Raw genomic sequence first — 19,811 nt, forward strand, 5'->3', positions numbered from 1 at the left:
ACCATAGAGTGTTATGACATTTTTATACTTTACAATGTGATCACACTTCACTAATTCTAGCAATCATTTGTCACCATGCAAACTTGTCACAATGTTATTAACTATTTTCCCCTTCCTCTCTTTTTCCCATCCCCTCACCACCTTCCTTCTGGCAACCATTCTTTTGGTCTCTGTTTCCATCAGACTACTTTTGTTTGTTTGTATTTTAGATTCCTCACATAAGTGAAATCATGTGGTATTTGTCTTTTTTCTGCCTGACTGGACTTAACTTAGAATAATGCCCTCTATATCCACCCACATTGTCACAAATGGCAACATTTCATTCTTTTCTACTGCTGTGTAACATTCCATTGTATGTGTCTGTATGTATCATGTTTTTATACAATCACTTATTGACACCTTCGTTGCTTCCATATCTTAGGTATTATAAATAATGCTTCAATAAACATAGGGGTGCAAATATCTTTGCAAATTAGTGTTTTCATTTGCTTCAGATAAATATATTCAGGAGTGGAACTGCTAGGTCATATAGTATATCTCTTTTTAGTTTTTCAAGAGATCTCCACACTGCTTTTGACACTGGTTGCACCAATTTGCAGTCCCATCAACAATGCACATGGGTTCTTCTTTCTCCACATCATTACCAACACATCATCTGTTATAGTATATTTTTATAATTTTAAAGCAAAACAGATATATTTTAAAATGAAAAATAAATTCATGAAAATTTTCTGTAATATAATTTGCCACTGTGTAAGCTCTTAAAAACTCCTTTTTGTTCTTAACATCTCCTGTAAGAAATTACCTATCATTATATATTAGCAATAACCTTGGCATTTAGTTAAAAATGCCTTCCACTTGAAGCTGCTTCTTTTCTGCATTCATGCATAATCATGGAGTATAAACACTCTCTCATCTCTAGTAGCTCAGTCTTTAACAGCTTCAACCTTTATTGCAAAAGCTGTTCCCACAACCTAAATGTTCATAATAGCCACTACTAACAATTTAATTCACTCATATTAAGAACCGAGGTCCTAAAGATAGAGAAATATCCTATCCTATAAAATAAGAACCTATAGGACAAGAAGACAGTAGATGACTTCTTCCATGCAGAACAATACTTTACTCTGGCCCAAAGCTTAACTGCTTAGAAAAACTAATAGTTAATTAGTTTAACACATGTAAATAGCTCAGTATTTATGTACAATAAAGTAGTATGCTTCTCATCAAATGAGAGAAACTTTTATGTGATGTATATGACAGGAGACCCCAAAAAACAAAATTATCTTCTGGAGGACAGGCCCCTTGTAGTACAGACTTCCACCATAAGTTGAGTGTTCTAGGAACCCATCTGTATTAGTGAACCATATGGCATTCTTGTGGGAGGCTGAGAAAGGCTTCAGTGAATTTTTTTGAAAACTCTTCCAATGCATGTGCCTATTTCATGACTTATGAGCACACCTGTCCACACCCTGCTGAGTGTTCTGTATTTACTGACCAAAAACAGAAAGACCCCGTGACCTGTCCTGCCTATTCACCCAATCTCACCCCAAAGGACTATATTTTTGGTGCCCCAGATGAAAAAAGAAGGTCCTCGAAGGAAAACATTTTACTGATGTAGAAGAGGCGAAACAAAAAATGGCAGAACCACTAAAAGCATAAAAATCAACAAGTTCAAAAACTGTTTTGAGCATTGGGAAAAACATCTCGATAGGTATGTTGCATCAAATTATGAAGGTAACTGGAGTGTAAACATGGAAGAATAAATATATATTTTAATACACAGGAAGTCCAGGAAGCTCAGAGAATCCCCAAAAAGTTGGATGCAAGGAAGCACACACAAAGGTACATTATAATTATATTACCCAAGATTAAAGATAAGGAGACAATCTTAAAAGCAGCAAAAGAAAAGGAGACAGTTACCTACAAAGGAGTTCCCATAAGACTATCAGCTGATTTCTCCAAAGAAACCTTGCAGGCAAGAAGGGGCTGGAAAGACGTATTTGAAGTCATGAAAGGCAAGGACCTACATCTAAGAATATTCAGCAAAGCTATCATTTAGAATGGGAGGGCAGATAAAGTGATTCCCAGATAAGGTCAAGTTAAAGAAGTTCATCATCACCAAGCCCTTATTTTATGAATTGTTATAGGGACTTATCTAAGAAAAAGAAGATAAAAAATATGAAGAGGAAAAGGACAACAAACACAATTATCAACAAGTGAACCTAAAAAACAAACAAGGACTGAGCAAACAACTAGACCAGGAACAGAATCACTGAAATGGAGATTATACGGAGGGTTATCAGTGGGGGTGGGGGGCAGGGAGAATGGGGGAAAAGGTACAGGGAATAGGAAGCATAAATGATAGGTACAAAATGGAAAGGGGGAGGTTAAGAATAGTATGGGAAATGGAGAAGCCAAAGAACTTCCATGTGTGACCCATAGACATGAACTAAGGGGAGGGGGGATGCTGGATGTAGGTGGGGCACAGGACAGAGGGGAATAATGGGGAGAAAAAATGGGACAACTATAATAACATAATCAATAAAATATACTTTAAAAAGTAAAAGGAAATTTTAAAAAATGCTTTACCTGTGTAAAATTAAAAGCAATTGTCATATATACACCAACCACTAGATGCCACTTTTCATGCAATTATAATAGGAATTCCCACAAGGAAACAGCCCCAATTTGACATCTGGTTAACAGAACATCTTGATTTTTACCAATATGTATTAATATTGATTAGATATCAAATAAGCAAAGAGGACAACATTAGGGCTATGAGTTGTAGAAAATGATGTGGACACTGTCCACGTCATTATAGATGAAACGAGACATTCACAGGGACTACAGAGTCTGGTGGAGGAAAAGGGACAGCTTGGCTTTTCTCTCTAGAGGAGCAAAAGCCACGGCCTCTGACATGACAGGCCTTTATTTCTATCTCTGGGCACATTACATGATGGTCCTCATTTACTATGCACAGGTTCACTTCAGGTGATTACCTTTTACAGAAAACAAAGGAGCCAATGCTGCTAATCACATCACAGAAGAGGGATATTTGCAAATGAAAAGGCAAAAGTGGTTGAACCGGTTACACTCATCCTTGGAAGGTTTGGCATGGATTTTAGGAAGTTACTGCAGTAAATGTCCTCGATTCAGGGTGAGGAAGTTGTTTAGTAAGAGCAAGACTCAAAGCGGCCTAGGCACATTGCAGGCCTGATTCCCCACAGGAGAACCTATCCATGGGGGTGAGTCCTGTGCATCTCTGAGTGGAAGCTGGGCCCACACCACACAGAATGGTCTCCTATAGAAAAAATTATGTAGACTTGTGTCCTGCCTTTAAGGAACATTCAATGTAGTTAAAGAAAAAAAAAAAAAAACTAGGCCCAAACAAAAGAAAATAAAATATAGTGGAAATATTATATCACAAACAATGGTAATAGAAAGAGCTCTAAAATACAAGAAATACATCCCGAGTTTATCTCAGCGATGAAATCATTCAAATCATTAAATCATTATGATCATGTCATTCCCATACACTGGGATTCAGTTTTCTCTTTGGTAAGAGCGCAGAGATAGAGAGTATGATTTCTTTAAGTAGCTTGCAGCTTTTATAGTCTGCGATTCAGTAGGAATCACCAAGTTAAAATGAGTTGTATAGTCAATAACTGTGTTCAAATTTAGGAGGGTTCCATGGAGCCTGAGTGTGTTCATCATAGCTCTGTAGCAAAGGTAAATACCTTGACTTAAGTTCTGAGAAATGGGTAGACAGACATGTAGAGGAAAAGTGGCCATGCTGGGCACTAGGGTTAAAAAACAAATATTTTGTGGGTAAAGAGTCAGGTAAAAGAGACTATAGTACCTCAATCAAAAGGGTTTCTTAAGTCAATATGAAGAAAGTACAGTATGAGACAAGGCCAATTAAAACTTTCTCAAAAAGTGTAGAAAAATTATTTAATTCTATAGAGTCACTAAAGACAATTGAAGCAAGATAATGATGCTATTTTCAAAATTTTTAGTGTGGTAGAAAATAATAAAAACTAAGGAAGATTTTTTTTATCACATAGTACAACACATCATAATGCAACACTAATTAAAAACTATGGTATTGCTCAAAGAATAGGCAGCTCAATGAACCTAAGCATAAAGAACAGAAACAGACAGATACACATACACTTAAAATATGATAAAAGTGCCAATCAGTAAATGAATGGATCAAAAAACTACGGTATAGTTACATAATGGATTTCTACACAGCAGAAAGAAAAAAGGAGCCCCTACCCTTTGCAAGAGCATGGATGGAACTGGGAAGTTTATGCTAAGTGGAATAAGCCAGGCTTTGACAGACAAATACTATATGATTTTACCTATAAGTGGGACCTAATCAACAAAATGAACAAGCAAACAAAAATATAACCACAGACATTGAAATTGGTACCAGCTGACAGTGACCAGAGTGGAGAGGGGAGGAGATAATGGGGGACAAGGGTGAAGGGTTTGCAGGAACAACTATAAAGGACACAAGGACAATAACAAGGAGTATGGAAATGTGACAGGACATAGCTGAGCAGTAGCTATTCTTAGGTAGGAGCTGACCAGCAGCCGTTTCCAGACAGCAGCCATTCCCAGATAAGCAGTTATCTCAAGGTCGCACACTAACCCCCATTTTAGCAGCTGCACTCCTTCCCCTCTTCTTTCTGCCTGTGTAACAAGCATATAAGGAAACTCCAGCTTAAGCTCATTGCCCAGAATTTGGACTTTTTATTATCTCCTCTGGGTCCACATGCGTGAATAAACCCCACTTCGCAAACTCTGAGGCCACCTGAGTCGTCTTTTCCGTAACAGAAACAGGGGAGAGAAGTAGAGAAGGCTGCAGTGCTGGGAGGGGTAGGGGGGAAAGGCAGAAAACTGTACTTGAACAACAACAAAAATAAAAAATGTTTTAAAAAATAAATAAAACTTTTAAAAATATGATAAAAGTGGGCATATCAAAGAGATGTGAAAATAATGGATACTTCAACTAGGACAAGTATAAAAAACAATATATTGTTAGGATCCCACAATAAAAAATACCAGACTTTAAAGCAGGAATAAAAACAAACTTCTGTATGCATTAGGATTACTTAAAGAACCTCATAAAAATCCAGATACTAGGACACCATTCTAGAGATTCTATTTCAATAACCCTGAGGTTGGCTACCAAAATATAAAATTCTAATAAACATCACTAGGTGATTCTGATTCAGGTGCTCTAAAATGTATACTATAAAATAATGGTATAGATAAATAAGAAATATCTCAATAATGTAGTTGTTAGGTACCCAGACTGACATGCTTGCTTAAAAAAGAAAAACTACAGATGCTTGACAATGTAGGAAATATCTTAAGGGCATCAAAGAGAAGCAAAATAGGCTTTATCAGGACACAATATTGTAGGGAAAAGCTTGATAAACTGACTAATGCAATTATTTTTGCCCTGAAGCCGTTTACCAAACTTGGAGAAATTGAGAGTCTTCTTTCATAATTTATTCAATGTAAGGGTGTACCATATATAAAAGTACCCACAATCCTTTCCCCAGAGAATTTTTTTTAAAAAGGATATCTTGGCTCTCAGCAGAGAAGGACAGGGGAAAAATCCTTGAGAAACCAAAACTAAATTCAGGCCCTCACAGAGTTTTGCAATCTAAATTAGTATTTAGCTGGGTAGCATACTAACCTCAAACTGCAAATTCAAAGTAGACTCACACTTCTTTGAAATCATGTGATTATATCAATAGATGCAGAAAAGGAAATTGATAAAATCTAGCACCCATTTATGATAAAAAACACTCAGCAAAGTGAGAATAGAGGGAGCATGCCTCAACATAATAAAGGCCATATACAAAAAAACCTACTGCCAACAGCACATTCAATAGGCAAAAACTAAAAGCATTTCACTTAATATCAGGAACAAGACAAGGGTGTCAGGTTTCAGCACTCTTATTCAACATAATACTGGAAGTCCAGGCCACAGTAATCATACAAAAAGAAATAAAAGGTGTTCAAATGGGACAGGAGGAAGTAAAATTGCCATTGTTTGTAGATGACATGACAGGGTACATAGAAAACCCTAAAGGCTCCCTCAAAAACTACTTGACCTAATAAGTGAATTTGGGAAAGAAGTGTGATACAAAATCAATATTCAGAAATTGATGGCATTTTTGTACACCAACAACGAATATCAGAAAGAGAAACTATGAAAAAAATTCCAATTACTATCACAACAACAACAAAAAATAAAATACCTAGGAATAAATTTAACCAAAGAGGTAAAAGACTAGTACTCAGAAAACTATAAAACAATGAAAAAAAATTGAGGAAGATCAAATAAATGGAAGCATATAACCTGTTCATGAACTGGAAGATTTAACATCATTAAAATGTTCATATCACCTAAAGCAATCTATAGATTCAATACAATTCCTTCTTAAATATTAATAACATATTTCATAGATCTAGAACAAATACTTCAAAAGTTTAAATGGAACTACAAAAGACTCCAAATAGCCTCAGCAATGTTAAGAAAGAAGAACAAAATTGGAGTGATCATAACACCTGATATCAAACTATACTACAAGGCCACTGCAATCAAAACAGTTTGGTGATGGCACAAGAATAGACACATAGATTAATGGAACAGAATAGAGAGCCCAGAAATAAACCCATGCCCTTATGGTCAATTAATATTTGTCAAAGGAGGCAAGAGCATACAATGGAATAAAAACAGTCCCTTCAATAAATGGTGTTGGAATAACTGAACTAGTACTTGCAAAAAAATAAATGAAACTAGACCATCAACTTATACCATACAACAGAATAAACTCAAAATGTATAAAAGACTTAAATATAAGTCATAATAATACAAAAATCATAGAGAAAAAAACACAGGCAATAAAATTTCATATATCTTATGTAGAAATATTTTTGCCAATATATCTCCTAGGGCAAGGGAAATAAAGGAAAAAAGTAAATATGGGACTATATCAAATTAAAAACCTTTTGCACAGATAAGGAAACAAGTATCAAAATGAAAAGAGAATCTACTGTATGGGAGAACCTATTTGCCAATGATATATTGGACAAGGGTTTGATCTCCAAAATATAAAATGAACAACACATACAACTCAACAGCAGGAAGACAAACAATCCAATTAAAAAACAAAGTACCTGAATAGACACTTCTCTAAGGAGGACACACAGAGGACCCATAGTCATATGAAAAAATGCTCAATGTCACTAGGTATCAGAGAGATGCAAATTAAAACTACAATGAGAGGATTCTCACACATGTTAGAATGGGCATCATTAATAAATCAACAAGTGCTGGCGAGGATGTGGTGAAAAGGGAACCCTAGTGCACTGTTGCTGGGAATGCAGACTGGTGCAGCCCCTGAGGAAAACAGTATGGAATTTCCTCAACAAATTAAACTCTAAGAATCCTGAAACATCTATTCAAAAGGGCTTATGCACCCCTATGTTCATAGTAGTGCTATATATAATAGCTAAGTATTGGAAACAGCCTGAGTGCCCATCAGTAGATGAATGGATTAAAAAAGCTGTGGTACATTTACATAACAGAATACTACATAGCAGAAAAAAGACAAAGGAATCCAAACCCTTTGCAACAGTTTGTATGGAACTGCAGATTGTCATGCTAAATGAAATAAGCCATTTGGTGAAAGACAAATACCATATGATCACACTGACAAGAAGAATCTTATGAACAAAATAAACTAACACACAAAACAGAATCAGAGACATGGAAACATGGAACAGACTGAGAGCTGCCAGAGGAATGGGGGCATAGGGAATGGTGGAAAGAAGGGGAAGGGATTAATCAAAGAATGTGTGTGGACGCATGGACATGGACAACAGTGTGGGAACGACTGTGGGAGCAGGGGTTGAGACAGACAGAGGAGGGCAAAGGGGGGAAATTGTGACAACTGTAATAGAGTAAACAAGATTTTTTTTAAAAAAAAAAACTGCATTGATGCCCAGAGTCTGGGCAGAAATGCAGCCAAGTCCTATGTAGAAGAACATACTGTCATAGTAAATTACAAAGAATTGCAAAAATATCAGTTTTGAAAGAAAAATAAGATACTCCACTCAAAATTCACTAAGCAAAATAAAATCAGTAACCAGGAGAAACATCTGACAGCAGAAACTACTAAGCAAAGACTTAAGATATTGGAATTATTACACATATAGTATATAATAACTATTTTTAACATTATTAAAGATATTTTTAAACTTGAAAATAATAAAGGGAACGGGAAATTGAAAAAAAAGCTGAATTGAAATAAGATGTAAATTCTAGAAGTAAAAACTTTGCAATTTAAAACTCAATAGATGGGGATCACAGTAGACTACATACAGCTGAAGAGAATCTTATTAAAGTTATAATGCTTTGCAGAGGAAAAGAAAGTATAACATCTATAATGTAGCACACTGATAAAACTTTTGGAACACATGAAATTATAGCTAAGAGACATGGAAGAAAGTATGAGGAACTATAGCATCCAGGTAATGAGAATTTTTTAAAAAGACATGAGAGAAAATGGGGAGGAGTTAGACTTAATGACACATCATCTTCAAGAAATAAAGATATCAGTTATTCAAGATGTCCAACAAATTGAATGGAAGAAAAATAAAACCCCAAGCCAGACACAAAGTAGTGTAACCTCAGAAAATAAAACCAAAGACAACATCTTAAAAGTATAAAGAAAACAAAACACATCGCCTTCAGAGGAGTGACATTTAATTTACAGAATAGTTCTCAATAGTACTATGGAAGCCAGAAGCCTTGGAATGACATCTTTAATGTGCTGAGAGAAAACTTTCAGCCTACATTTTTACCCAGTGAAATTACCTTTCAATGACAAGGTGAAAATAAAGATTTTTTCTAGACAAACAAAAACTGAGAAAGTATGCTCTTAGCGCTCCTCAGGAAAAAAAAAATTCAAAGTTTTTTAATGGTATCCTGTTATTTATATCATAGGTAATAAGAATGACATAGAAGGTCTAAAATGCCAAAAGGAATGAAGAGGGGGAAAATTTGTGGGTGATTTTAAATAAATACTTACTATAAAAACACACTTATAAAAATAATTGCAGGGTTTAAAACACAGAATTAAAAGAAAAACGCAGTGATAAAACAACATAAATCAGGACAGCATAAGCAAAGTTAAAGCATTCTAAGGTCCTTGTCATTGTTTAGAACTTTGATAACATAAGCATACAACTTAGGATTCTAATTCCCAAGGGAACCCTTAAAAGAAGATAAGTGAGGAACTAATTCTAAACTAGAAGAGGGGGATAACACTCAACAAATCCAAAGATGACAAAAGAGAGAGGCAGATAGAGACAGAACTCATATGTGGATTCTAATGAACAAACTGAACTAACAAGCAAAATAGAGAGAGACTCATAGAGAGCAGGACGATTGCTCTAGGGGGTGGCGGTTAGGGGGTGGAGGGATGGAGCAAATAAAGAAAAAGAACTCATGAATGGACTACAGTGTGGTGACTGCAGGTGGCAGGGATAGGAGTAGGTGGAAGTGGGTATAAGGGGGATAAATAGTAATGGAAAAAAGACAAAAAGATTTAAAAAAGAAAAGGAAAGACAAATAGAAGACACATGTCAGTAATTACATTAAGTGTAATTAAGTGTAAAATGGTACAGCATGAGGAAATAATCAGACAAATTTGGAATGTGGTATATTATAAAACACAGCTAGAATGGACTCCTCAAAAAGTCAATGCCATTCTATAGAGATGACTTTGTTTACAACAGCTTGAGGACCTCTGTGGAATGCATACCTAGCAAAAAATAATTGATGACAAATTGAAAAACACAAAATTTAAGTCTCTGACTACTCCCCTAAGAACCTATAGCAAATGATGAAACACTCATTCAAACACAATTTACTAAATCTCAGCATTAACATCAAGAATATATGTCATCTTAACCACAACCCACTCCTTTCCTCTTCTCATGGTCAACTCAGCTTGACAAAAGTTCCATATTTCTATGAAAGGACCAAAGTCAGACCCAAACAGGGATCACAAGGTTAATCCCAACAATTGAGAGACTGAGACAAATTTCACTTTGATATTCCAGAGAACTTGCATGTTATTGTTATTTCTATTATTATGTTTTCATTGTCTTCTTTTATTTTATTACTATTTTTTAAATTTCTCTTCTTTCTGTTTAGTTTTCCTCATTTTATTTATTTGTTTAATTGCACTGTTTGACTGGTTTTCCTTGTTCTCTCTTTTATAGTGTAGTTTTAATTTTCCTTCTTTCACTTCACTTGTGTTCCAATAGCATACTACTCTAGGTTGTGTACTTCCTAATCTTCTTATTCAGATCATACAGATTCTGTCACATGATTGTTGTTTCAGTATTATGGTAAATAATTGTTGTTCCATAAAATTGTAAATGCTACACAGCACCCCATCCTGGATCTTAGCCCATTTCACTGACTTCCAAAACTTTATTACTGTTGTGGTTAACTATTCTCTCACACACTACGCCCATTTTCTATCCTTTACTCTCACTATATCTCATAATCTGACCTCCCGCCAGCTCACTGCTTTCTGGATTCAACTCACAATCCTCCCCCCCCCCTTTATCAAAAGTCTTATCCCTTTCCACACTTTATAAAAAGTGACTAGTTGGGTTAAATATCACGGTTAACACTATACTTACCCAAAGTATCTCCTATCTCTATTCTATAGGTTGGTACTTTAAATCCCATAGAATACACTCCTGTTGTCTTAAACACTTTTGCCTTCCCCCTCCAGCTGATCACATAAAAGAGAAGGTGGGAACTGTGAACACCAGTATATCTGCTGGAAGGGAGAAGCCACAACAAAGGAACTACTGACAGATAATAAAGGAAGATGGAGAATGAGTGTGTGGAAGCTCACTAACCTCCACCCAGGAGCATTGTGGAATTACAACCAAACTGTGGAGAAAATGCCCGGAACAAACACCTGAACAATAGCGAGAGAAGCCTCAAAACCTCGGACACAAAGAAGAACCAACTTCAACAGAACCCATTCACACCTGCACAACAGCATACAAGAGGAGGTGGGCAGAGTGAACCTCAGTCAATAAGCTGGAGAGAAAAACCCACACAGAAAGACACAACAACAATCAAAACCCAAATACATCCAGAGAGCCAACATAAATGACAGCCCAAGATCAGCAAGTTAAGGAGATCAAGGAGACTGCATTACTGAATCTCAAAGGTATCCTACTACAGAAGTTCACACCACAAACCCAGGGAGCCAGAACAGATCAATTGAAGAAGCACAGGCTAAAAAGAAGAGTCTCACAAATGATGGGAAGACAAAGAAATAAACCCCAAATGAAAGGAAAAGAGGAATCCTTACAAAAAATGCTAAATGAAATATATGCAAGTCAACTAACATATATTGAGTTCAGAGCAATGGTAATCAGGAAGATCAATGAACTCACAGAGAATTACCAAATACCACAGGGAAACTATGATGAACTCTCTGCAAACTACATAAACATGAAACAGAAAATTGAAACTATAAACAAGGGCCAAGAGGAAATGAAGAATACAATTTCTGAATTGAAGAACACAGTACAAGGAATCAAAAGCAGGCTACATGAAGGAGACGATCAAATCAGCGAGCTGAAAGACAAGGTAGGAAAAACACCCACAAAGAGCAAGAAAAGGCAAAAAAAGACTCAGAAAGAATAAAGAGGTGTTAAGGGAACAGCAGGACAACATGAAACATAATAATATCCGTATAATAGGGATATCACACAGTGAATAAGAAGAACAAGGGATAGAACACCTGTTTGACAAAGTAATGATGGAAGACTTCCCTAATTTGATGAGAGAAAAAGTCACACAAATCCAGGAAACACAGAGAGTCCCAATCAAGAGAAAGCCAAAGAGGCGCACCCCAAGACACATCATAATGAAAATGGCAAAACTCCAAGGCAAAGAGAGAATCTTAAAGTTAGCAAGGGAAAAACAGGAAGTAACATAAAGGGAGCCCCGATAAGGTTAGCAGCTGACTTCTCAATGGAAATGCTCCAAACCAGAAGAGAATGGCAAGGAATATTCCCAGTAATGAAAACCAAAGGCCTGCATCTAAGACTATTCTATCCAGCAAGCCTCTCATTTACAATGGAAGGCCAAATAAGGAGTTTCACTGACAAAAGAAGCCTCAAAGAGTACATACACCTTAACAAAACCAGCTCTGTAAGACATGCTAAAGGGAATGCTTTAAGACAAGAGAAAAAAGAGGGAGAGTGAGAGAAACACAAGTACAAAGGAAGTCAAATGACAATAAATAAGTACATATCAATAATAACCTACAATGCAAATGGATTAAATGCTCCAATCGAAAGACATAGAATAGCGGAATGGAAAAGAAAACATCACCTACACATATGTGGCCTACAAAAGACCCACCTCAGAACAAAAGACCTACACAGACTGAAAGGGAAAGGCTAGAAAAAAATATTCTAAGCAAATAGGCATGGGAAAAAAAGCTGTGGTAGCAATACTAATATCAGACAAAACAGACTTCAAAGCAAGGGCCATAAAAAGACACCCAGAAGGTCACTTCATAATACTCAGGGAACAACCCATCAAGAAGACAAAACACTGTAAATATATAGGTACCCTACATAGGAGCACCCAAATACATAAAGAAAACCTTGGAAGACTTCAAGAAACATATTGACACCAATACAATTATACTCGGGGATATTAACACTCCACTGTCAAAAATGGGGAGATCTTCCAAAAAAATATCAACAAAGATACTGTGGCATTGAACAATGTCCTAGATGAAATGGACTTAACTGATATATATGGAGAGGTAACTTTTCATCCCAAAGAAGCAAAATACACATTCTTTTCAAATGCACATGGAACATTTTCAAAGATAGACCACGTGATAGGACAAAACACAAAACTCAAAGAATTAAAGGAAATTGACATCATATCAACCATTTTCTATGATCACAAAGGACTAAAACTAGAAACCAAAAACATTCAAACTCATGGAGATTAAATAGCATGCTATTAAACAACGAATGGGTCAAGAATGAGATTTGGGAAAAAATCAAAAAGTTTCTGGAAAATAATGAAAATGAACTCACAACAGCCCAAAACTTATAGGACACAGTGAAACAAAGGCAGACCTGAGAGGGAAGTTCATAGCAATACAGGCCTACCTAAAAAAGACAGAAGTATTTCAAATAAACAACCTAACCCTACACCTACAAGAACTTGAGGGACAACAACAAAGACAGCCCAGAGCAAGTAGAAGGAAGGAAGTAACCAAGATCAGAGCAGGATTAAATGACATAGAGACTACAAGCACAATTCTAAGGATCAATAAATCCAGCAGCTGGTGCTTTGAAAAGATGAACAAAATCAACAAGCCTTTAAGCAGGCTTATCAAGAAAAAAAGAGAGAGACCCCAAATAAACACAATCAGAAATGTAAGGGGAAAGATTACAACTGATACCACAGAAATACAAAGGACTGTAAGAAATTACTATGAAGAACTGTATGCCAAGAAATTTGAAAACCTAGGTGAAATGGGTAAATTTCTAGAAAAATATAATCTTCCAAAGCTCAAGGAAGAAGAAGGACCAATAACAGCAAATGAAATTGAAGCAGTAATCAAGAAACTCCCGGCACACAAAACCCCTGGACCAGATGATTTCACAGGAGAATTTTACAAAACATTTAAGGAAGAGCTAACCCCTAGCCTTCACAAACTATTCCAACACATCCAAGAATAGAGAAGACTCAAGAAAAAGATGGAGGCTTTACTCTAGACAGCGTGTTTCTTGGCTTCTGTGAAGAGGAGGGAAACTCGAGGATCAGTGGAGAAACAGAGCAAGTGGCCTAGGTTACCGAATCATTTTTGAAAGCAGGACATCAAAAATTATTGTGATCATTGAAAAACCAGACGGTAAGGAGACTGCTTCAGGACAAAACGGACCCAGGGATCAGTGTGGGAACCAGGGGTTTGCAGTCACCAGGCCCAGTGCTCCCAGGTCTGCCTCAGGGCTCCCGGGAGAGGGGAGTCGCTGCTCCCTCCCCTGAATATGGGGGTTGAGGAACACCAGGGGAGAACTTGTTGCTTGAAGACAGTTGGACTGGGGGGAAAAATCACCCAGGGTCTGTGAACACCCACCCAGAGCCATGGGAGAGGTGAGTGCCTCCAGCCGGCATGACCAGGAGCGGCCTGGAAGAGTGCCCGCACCCCTAGCCCGGTGGGAGTGTGGATCAGTGGAAAACCCAGACATCGCAGCCCTGATCCAGGAAAGGGCGCAGGCGTTCTCAGGTTTCTGAAGCCTGTGGTGCTGAACTGTGGAAGTGCGAGCCCCATCGGGATCCTGACTCTCGCACTGTGAACCCAGAAGGGATGTGGTGCTTAGGGCATTCCTAGAGCCCAAAACTCAAAAATTTGGTGGATGGGCAGGCCCTTTTACGATTCCCAGAGAGGGCACAGTGAATCCCAAAACGTCACAGGTGCCTCCTGAGATTATAGAGATGGAACCCAGCAGGGACCCCGGAGCCCAGAAGAATGGTAGTGAGCTCCGGAGAGCGAGGGTGCTTGGGAGCGCCCAGGGTACCTGAGGGACTTGCTGAGATTTGGCTGAGAAGAGTGATAAGCATTTTAAAGGTCCCTCAGCCAGCTGAAGCCAGCAAGATCAGAAAAATTGGTCTGGCCAGTTAGAAACCAACAAGAGGCTTTTCTTATTTTGTTTTGTTTGGTTTTGTTTTGTTTTTGTGGCTGTTGTTGATTGATTGATTTTATCTTGTGTTTTATGTGACATTTTATTTTTCAATTCTTATTATTTTTATATCTCTCAATCCCTTATGTTTCTCTTCCATTCATCCTAGTATTATTCCTTCCACTCCAAATTTATCTCTCCTGCACTCCATCTTCTCCTTTTTTTTCCTTTTATCTTTGATCTTGCAAGTTGCTGTAAATTTGTATTATCTTTTTCTCACTTTTCCGATATTTTTTATTTTAATAGTATTTTGGTATTCTTTTTCTTTCTGTATAATCTTCTTTGCTTGGCTGGTTATACTGCCATTTGATAGGTTCCCCCTGGTATCTCAGTCACAGTGTGTTGATAATTTACTATCCTTCATGTGTGTTCCATTAATACACCTCTCAAGGTTCTATACTCTTTATCCTTATTATCTAGATCTCATTGGTTCTGCCACAAGACTGTCACTTTACTATTACTGTTAATAAGGCCTAGTTCATACAATTGTAAATACTACTCAATACCCCTACCTGATCTCAGCCCACTTTGCAATTTTTCTGAACTATACTGTTGTGGGGGTTGTCTCTATTCTTTTACACACTACTCCTATTTACTAATCTTTAATCCAATCCTACCTTAGAATCTGACCTCCCACAGCCTCACAGCTTTCTAGATCCAACTAACAATCCTTGCGTCCACAATAAAAGTCTTAACTTCTTTCCATCCTTTCTAAAACATGGATAGTGGGGTGGAGGATCATGGTTAACACTATAAGGAGCCAAAGGATAACCCATCTCTTCACTACTGGCTGCTAATGTAAATATCATAGTATACTGTCTTGCTGTCTTAAACCATTTTGCCTTACTCCTCCAACTGATCACAAAAAAGAGTAGGGGTAAGTTGTGAACACCAGGATACACGAAGGACATTGCACCAATGAATCTCACAAGTATTATACAACAGAAGTTCACACCATAATTACAGAAAACCAGAAGAGATCAATTTGAGAAACAGAGGCAAACAAGAAGTGACCAACGAACAATGAGAAAACAAAGAAAGAATCACCAATTGAAGGGAAATGGGGAAGCCTCAGGAAAAATGCTAAATGAAATAGAGGCAACTCAACTACCAGAGAGTGAGTTCAAAACAATGATTATCAGGAATTTCAATGAACTCACAATGAGCTATCAGAAACTAGAGGGAAACTACAACAATCTCACTGCAAACTATATAAACATGAAAAAAGAAATAGAAACTCTCAACAAGGGCCAAGGGGAAATGAAGAATACAATTTCTGAACTGAAGAACACAGCAGAAGGAATGAAAAGCAGGACTGATGAAGCAGAAGATCAGATCAGCGAGCTGGAGGACAAAGTAGAACACAACACCAAGAAAGAGCAAGAAACGGAAAAGAAGCTCAGAAAGAATGAAGAGGAATTAAGAGAAATGCAAGACAATATGAAACGTAATAATATCCGTATAATAGGGATACCAGAAGGAGAAGAAGAGCAAGGGATCAAAAACCTAGCTGAAAAAGTAATGAAGGAAAACTTCCCTAATTTGATGAGAGAAAAAGTCACACAAATCCAGGAAATACAGAGAGTCCCAATCAAGAGGAACCCCAAGAGGCCCACCTGAAGACACATCATAATTAAAATGGCAAAATACCAAGACAAAGAGAGAATCTTAAAGTCAGCAAGGGAGAAGAAGGAAGTAACATACAAGGGAGCCCCAATAAGGCTAACAGCTGACTTCTCAATGGAAACACTTCAAGCCAGAACAGAATGGCAAGAAATACCCAAAGTAATGAGAACCAGAGGTCTGCAACCAAGGCTACTTTATCCAGCAAGGCTCTCAACCAAGATAGAATGCCAAATAATTAGCTTCCCAGACAAAAGAAGGCTAAAAGAATACACCTCCACTGAACCAGCTCTTCAAGAGATTCTAAAGGGACTGCTTTAAGGAAGGGAAGGAAAAGAGAGAGAGAGACAGACAGAGGAACACACATATATAAAAGACAATGAATAAGTACCTATCAATAATAACCTTAAACATAAATAGATTAAATGCTTCAATCAAAAGACATAGAATAGCTGAATGGATAAGAAAAAATGACCCACATATATTCTGCCTACAAGTGACCCACCTCAGGAAAAAAGACCTGCACAGGCTGAAAGTGAAGGGTTGGAAACAAATCTTCCAAGCAAATGGACAGGAAAAAGAAGCCGGGGTAGCAATACTCGTATCAGACAAAATAGACTTCCAAAAAAGGGCCATAAAAAGAGACCCAGAAAGTCATTTCATAATACTCAAGGGAAGAATCCACCAAGAAGACATAAATATTGTAAATATATATGCACCCAACATAGGAGCACCCAAATACATAAAGAAAATCTTAGAGGACTTCAAGAAAGATATGGACAGGAACACAATTATAGCGGGGGATTTTAACACCCTACTATCAAAAATGGACAGATCTTCCAAACAAAATATCAAAAAAGATATTGTGGCATTGAACAATACCCTTGATGAAATGGACTTCACTGATATATACAGAGCCCTCCATCCAAAAGAAGCTAAATTTAAATTCTTTTCAAATGTACGCAGAACATTTTCAAAGATGGGACACAAAACAAGCCTTAAGAATTTCAAAAAAATTGAAATCATACCAAGCATTTTCTCAGACCACAAGGGACTGCAGCTGGAAACCAACCCCAAACAAAAAAAACCCAAAACACTCAAAATCTTGGAGATTAAATAGCATGCTATTAAACAATGAATGGGTCAAGAATGATATTACGGAAGAAATCAAAATGTTTCTGGAAACAAATGGAAATGAACTCACAACAAGCCAAAACTTATGGGACACGGCCAAGGCAGTCCTGAGAGGGAAGCGCATAGCGATACAGGCCCACCTAAAAAAGTTAGAAACATTCCAAACAAACAACCTAACCCTACGTCTACAAGAATTTGAGGAAAAACAACAAAGACAGCCCAGAGCAAGCAGAAGGAAGGAAATAACCAAGATCAGAGCAGAATTAAATGACATACAGACTAAAAGCACAATTCTAAGGATCAATGAATCCAAGAGCTGGTTCTTTGAAAAGATAAACAAAATTGACTATCCTTTAAGCAGACTCATCAAGGAAAAAAGAGAGAAAACCCAAATAAACACAATCAGAAATGAAAGAGGAGAGATTACAACAGATACCACAAATATACAAAGAATTGTAAGAAATTACTACGCAGAACTGCATGCCAAAAAATTTGAAAACCTAGGTGAAATGGAAAAATTTCTAGAAAAATATAATCTCTGAAAATTCAATGAAAAAGAAGGAGAAAGTCTGAATAGACCAATAACAACAAATGAAATTGGAGCAGTAATCAAAAAACTCCCAACACACAAAAGCCCTGGGCCAGATGGTTTCACAGGAGAATTCTACAAAGCATTTAAGGAAGAGCTAAGCCCTATCCTTCACAGGCTATTCAAAAAAATCCAAAAAGATGGGAGACTCCCAAACTCTTTTTATGAGGCCAACATCATCTAAATTCCAAAACCAAATAAAGACATAACAAAGAAAGAAAACTTCAGGCCAATATCACTGATGAACACTGATGCTAAAATCCTCAACAAAATACTGGTAAACCTCATCCAACAATACATTAAAAAGATCATACACCATGTCCAAGTGCGATTCATTCTAAGGATGCAAGGATGGTACAATATTCGCAAATCAGTAAATGTAATAAATCACGTAAACAAAAGCAAAGACAAAAACAACATGATCATATCAATAGATGCAGAAAAAGCATTTGATAAGGTATAGCACCCATTCATGATAAAAACACTCAGCAAAGTGGGAATAGAGGCAGCATTCCTCAACATAATAAAGGCCATATATGAGAGACCTACAGCCAACATCACACTCAGTGGGCAAAAATGAAAAGCTGTCCCACGAAGATCAGGAACAAGACAAGGATGCCCACTCTCACCAGTTCTATTGCACATAGTATCAGAAGTCCTAGTCATAGCAATTAGACAACAAGAAGAAATAAAAGGCATACAAATTGGAAAGGAGGAAGTAAAACCATCATTGTTTGCAGATGACAGTGTAAATAGAAAACCCTACAGACTCCACCAAAACACTAATGGATCTAATTAGTGAATTTGGCAGAATGGCGGGATACAAAGTCAATATTCAGAAATCAAAGGCATTTTTGTATACCAATAATGAAATATCAGAAATAGAAATCAGAAAAAAAATCCCATTTGATATAGCAACAAGAAAAATAAAATACCTAGGAATAAACCTAACCAGAGAGGTAAAAGACCTGTACTCAGAAAACTACACAACACTGAAGAAAGAAATTAAGGAGGATACAAACAAATGAAAGTATGTACCATGTTCATGGATTGGAAGAATTAACATCATTGAAATGTGCACACTACCTAAAGCAATTTATAGATTCAATGCAATCTATATTGAAGTACCAATGGCATATTTCACAGGTATAGAACAAACATTTCAGAAATTTATATGTTACCATAAGTGAACCTCAATAGCTGCAGCAATTTTGAGAAAGAAGAACAAAGTAGCAGGGATCACAATACCTGATACCAAACTGTATTACAAGGCCACTGTAATCAAAACAGCCTGACACTGGCATAAGAACAGACACATAAACCAATGGAACAAAAGAGAGCCCAGAAATAAACCCAAGTCTCTATGGTCAATTAATATTTGACAAAGGGGGAAGAAGCATAAAATGGAGTAAAAATAGCCTCTTAAACAAATGATGTTGGGATACCTGGACAGCTACATGTAAAAAAAAAAAAAAAAAACTCGATCACACTTAAACCATAAACAAAAATAAATTCAAGGTGGATAAAAGACTTAAATATGATTCGTGACACTATACAAGTCCTAGAGGAAAACAGCAGCAGGAAAATCTCAGATATTCCATGCAGCAATATTTTC

General features: G+C 36.9%; 1 protein-coding gene across 1 annotated transcript in view; it reads right to left on the minus strand.

Moving 5' to 3' along the window:
- Window positions 1-19,811, minus strand: part of COL4A5 (collagen type IV alpha 5 chain) — a 295,836-nt gene that overhangs the window by 194,768 nt on the left and 81,257 nt on the right. The window lies entirely within an intron of this gene.

The sequence above is a fragment of the Phyllostomus discolor genome, chromosome X (assembly GCF_004126475.2).
Source record: "Phyllostomus discolor isolate MPI-MPIP mPhyDis1 chromosome X, mPhyDis1.pri.v3, whole genome shotgun sequence".
In the NCBI taxonomy this organism is placed as follows: Eukaryota; Metazoa; Chordata; class Mammalia; order Chiroptera; family Phyllostomidae; genus Phyllostomus; species Phyllostomus discolor.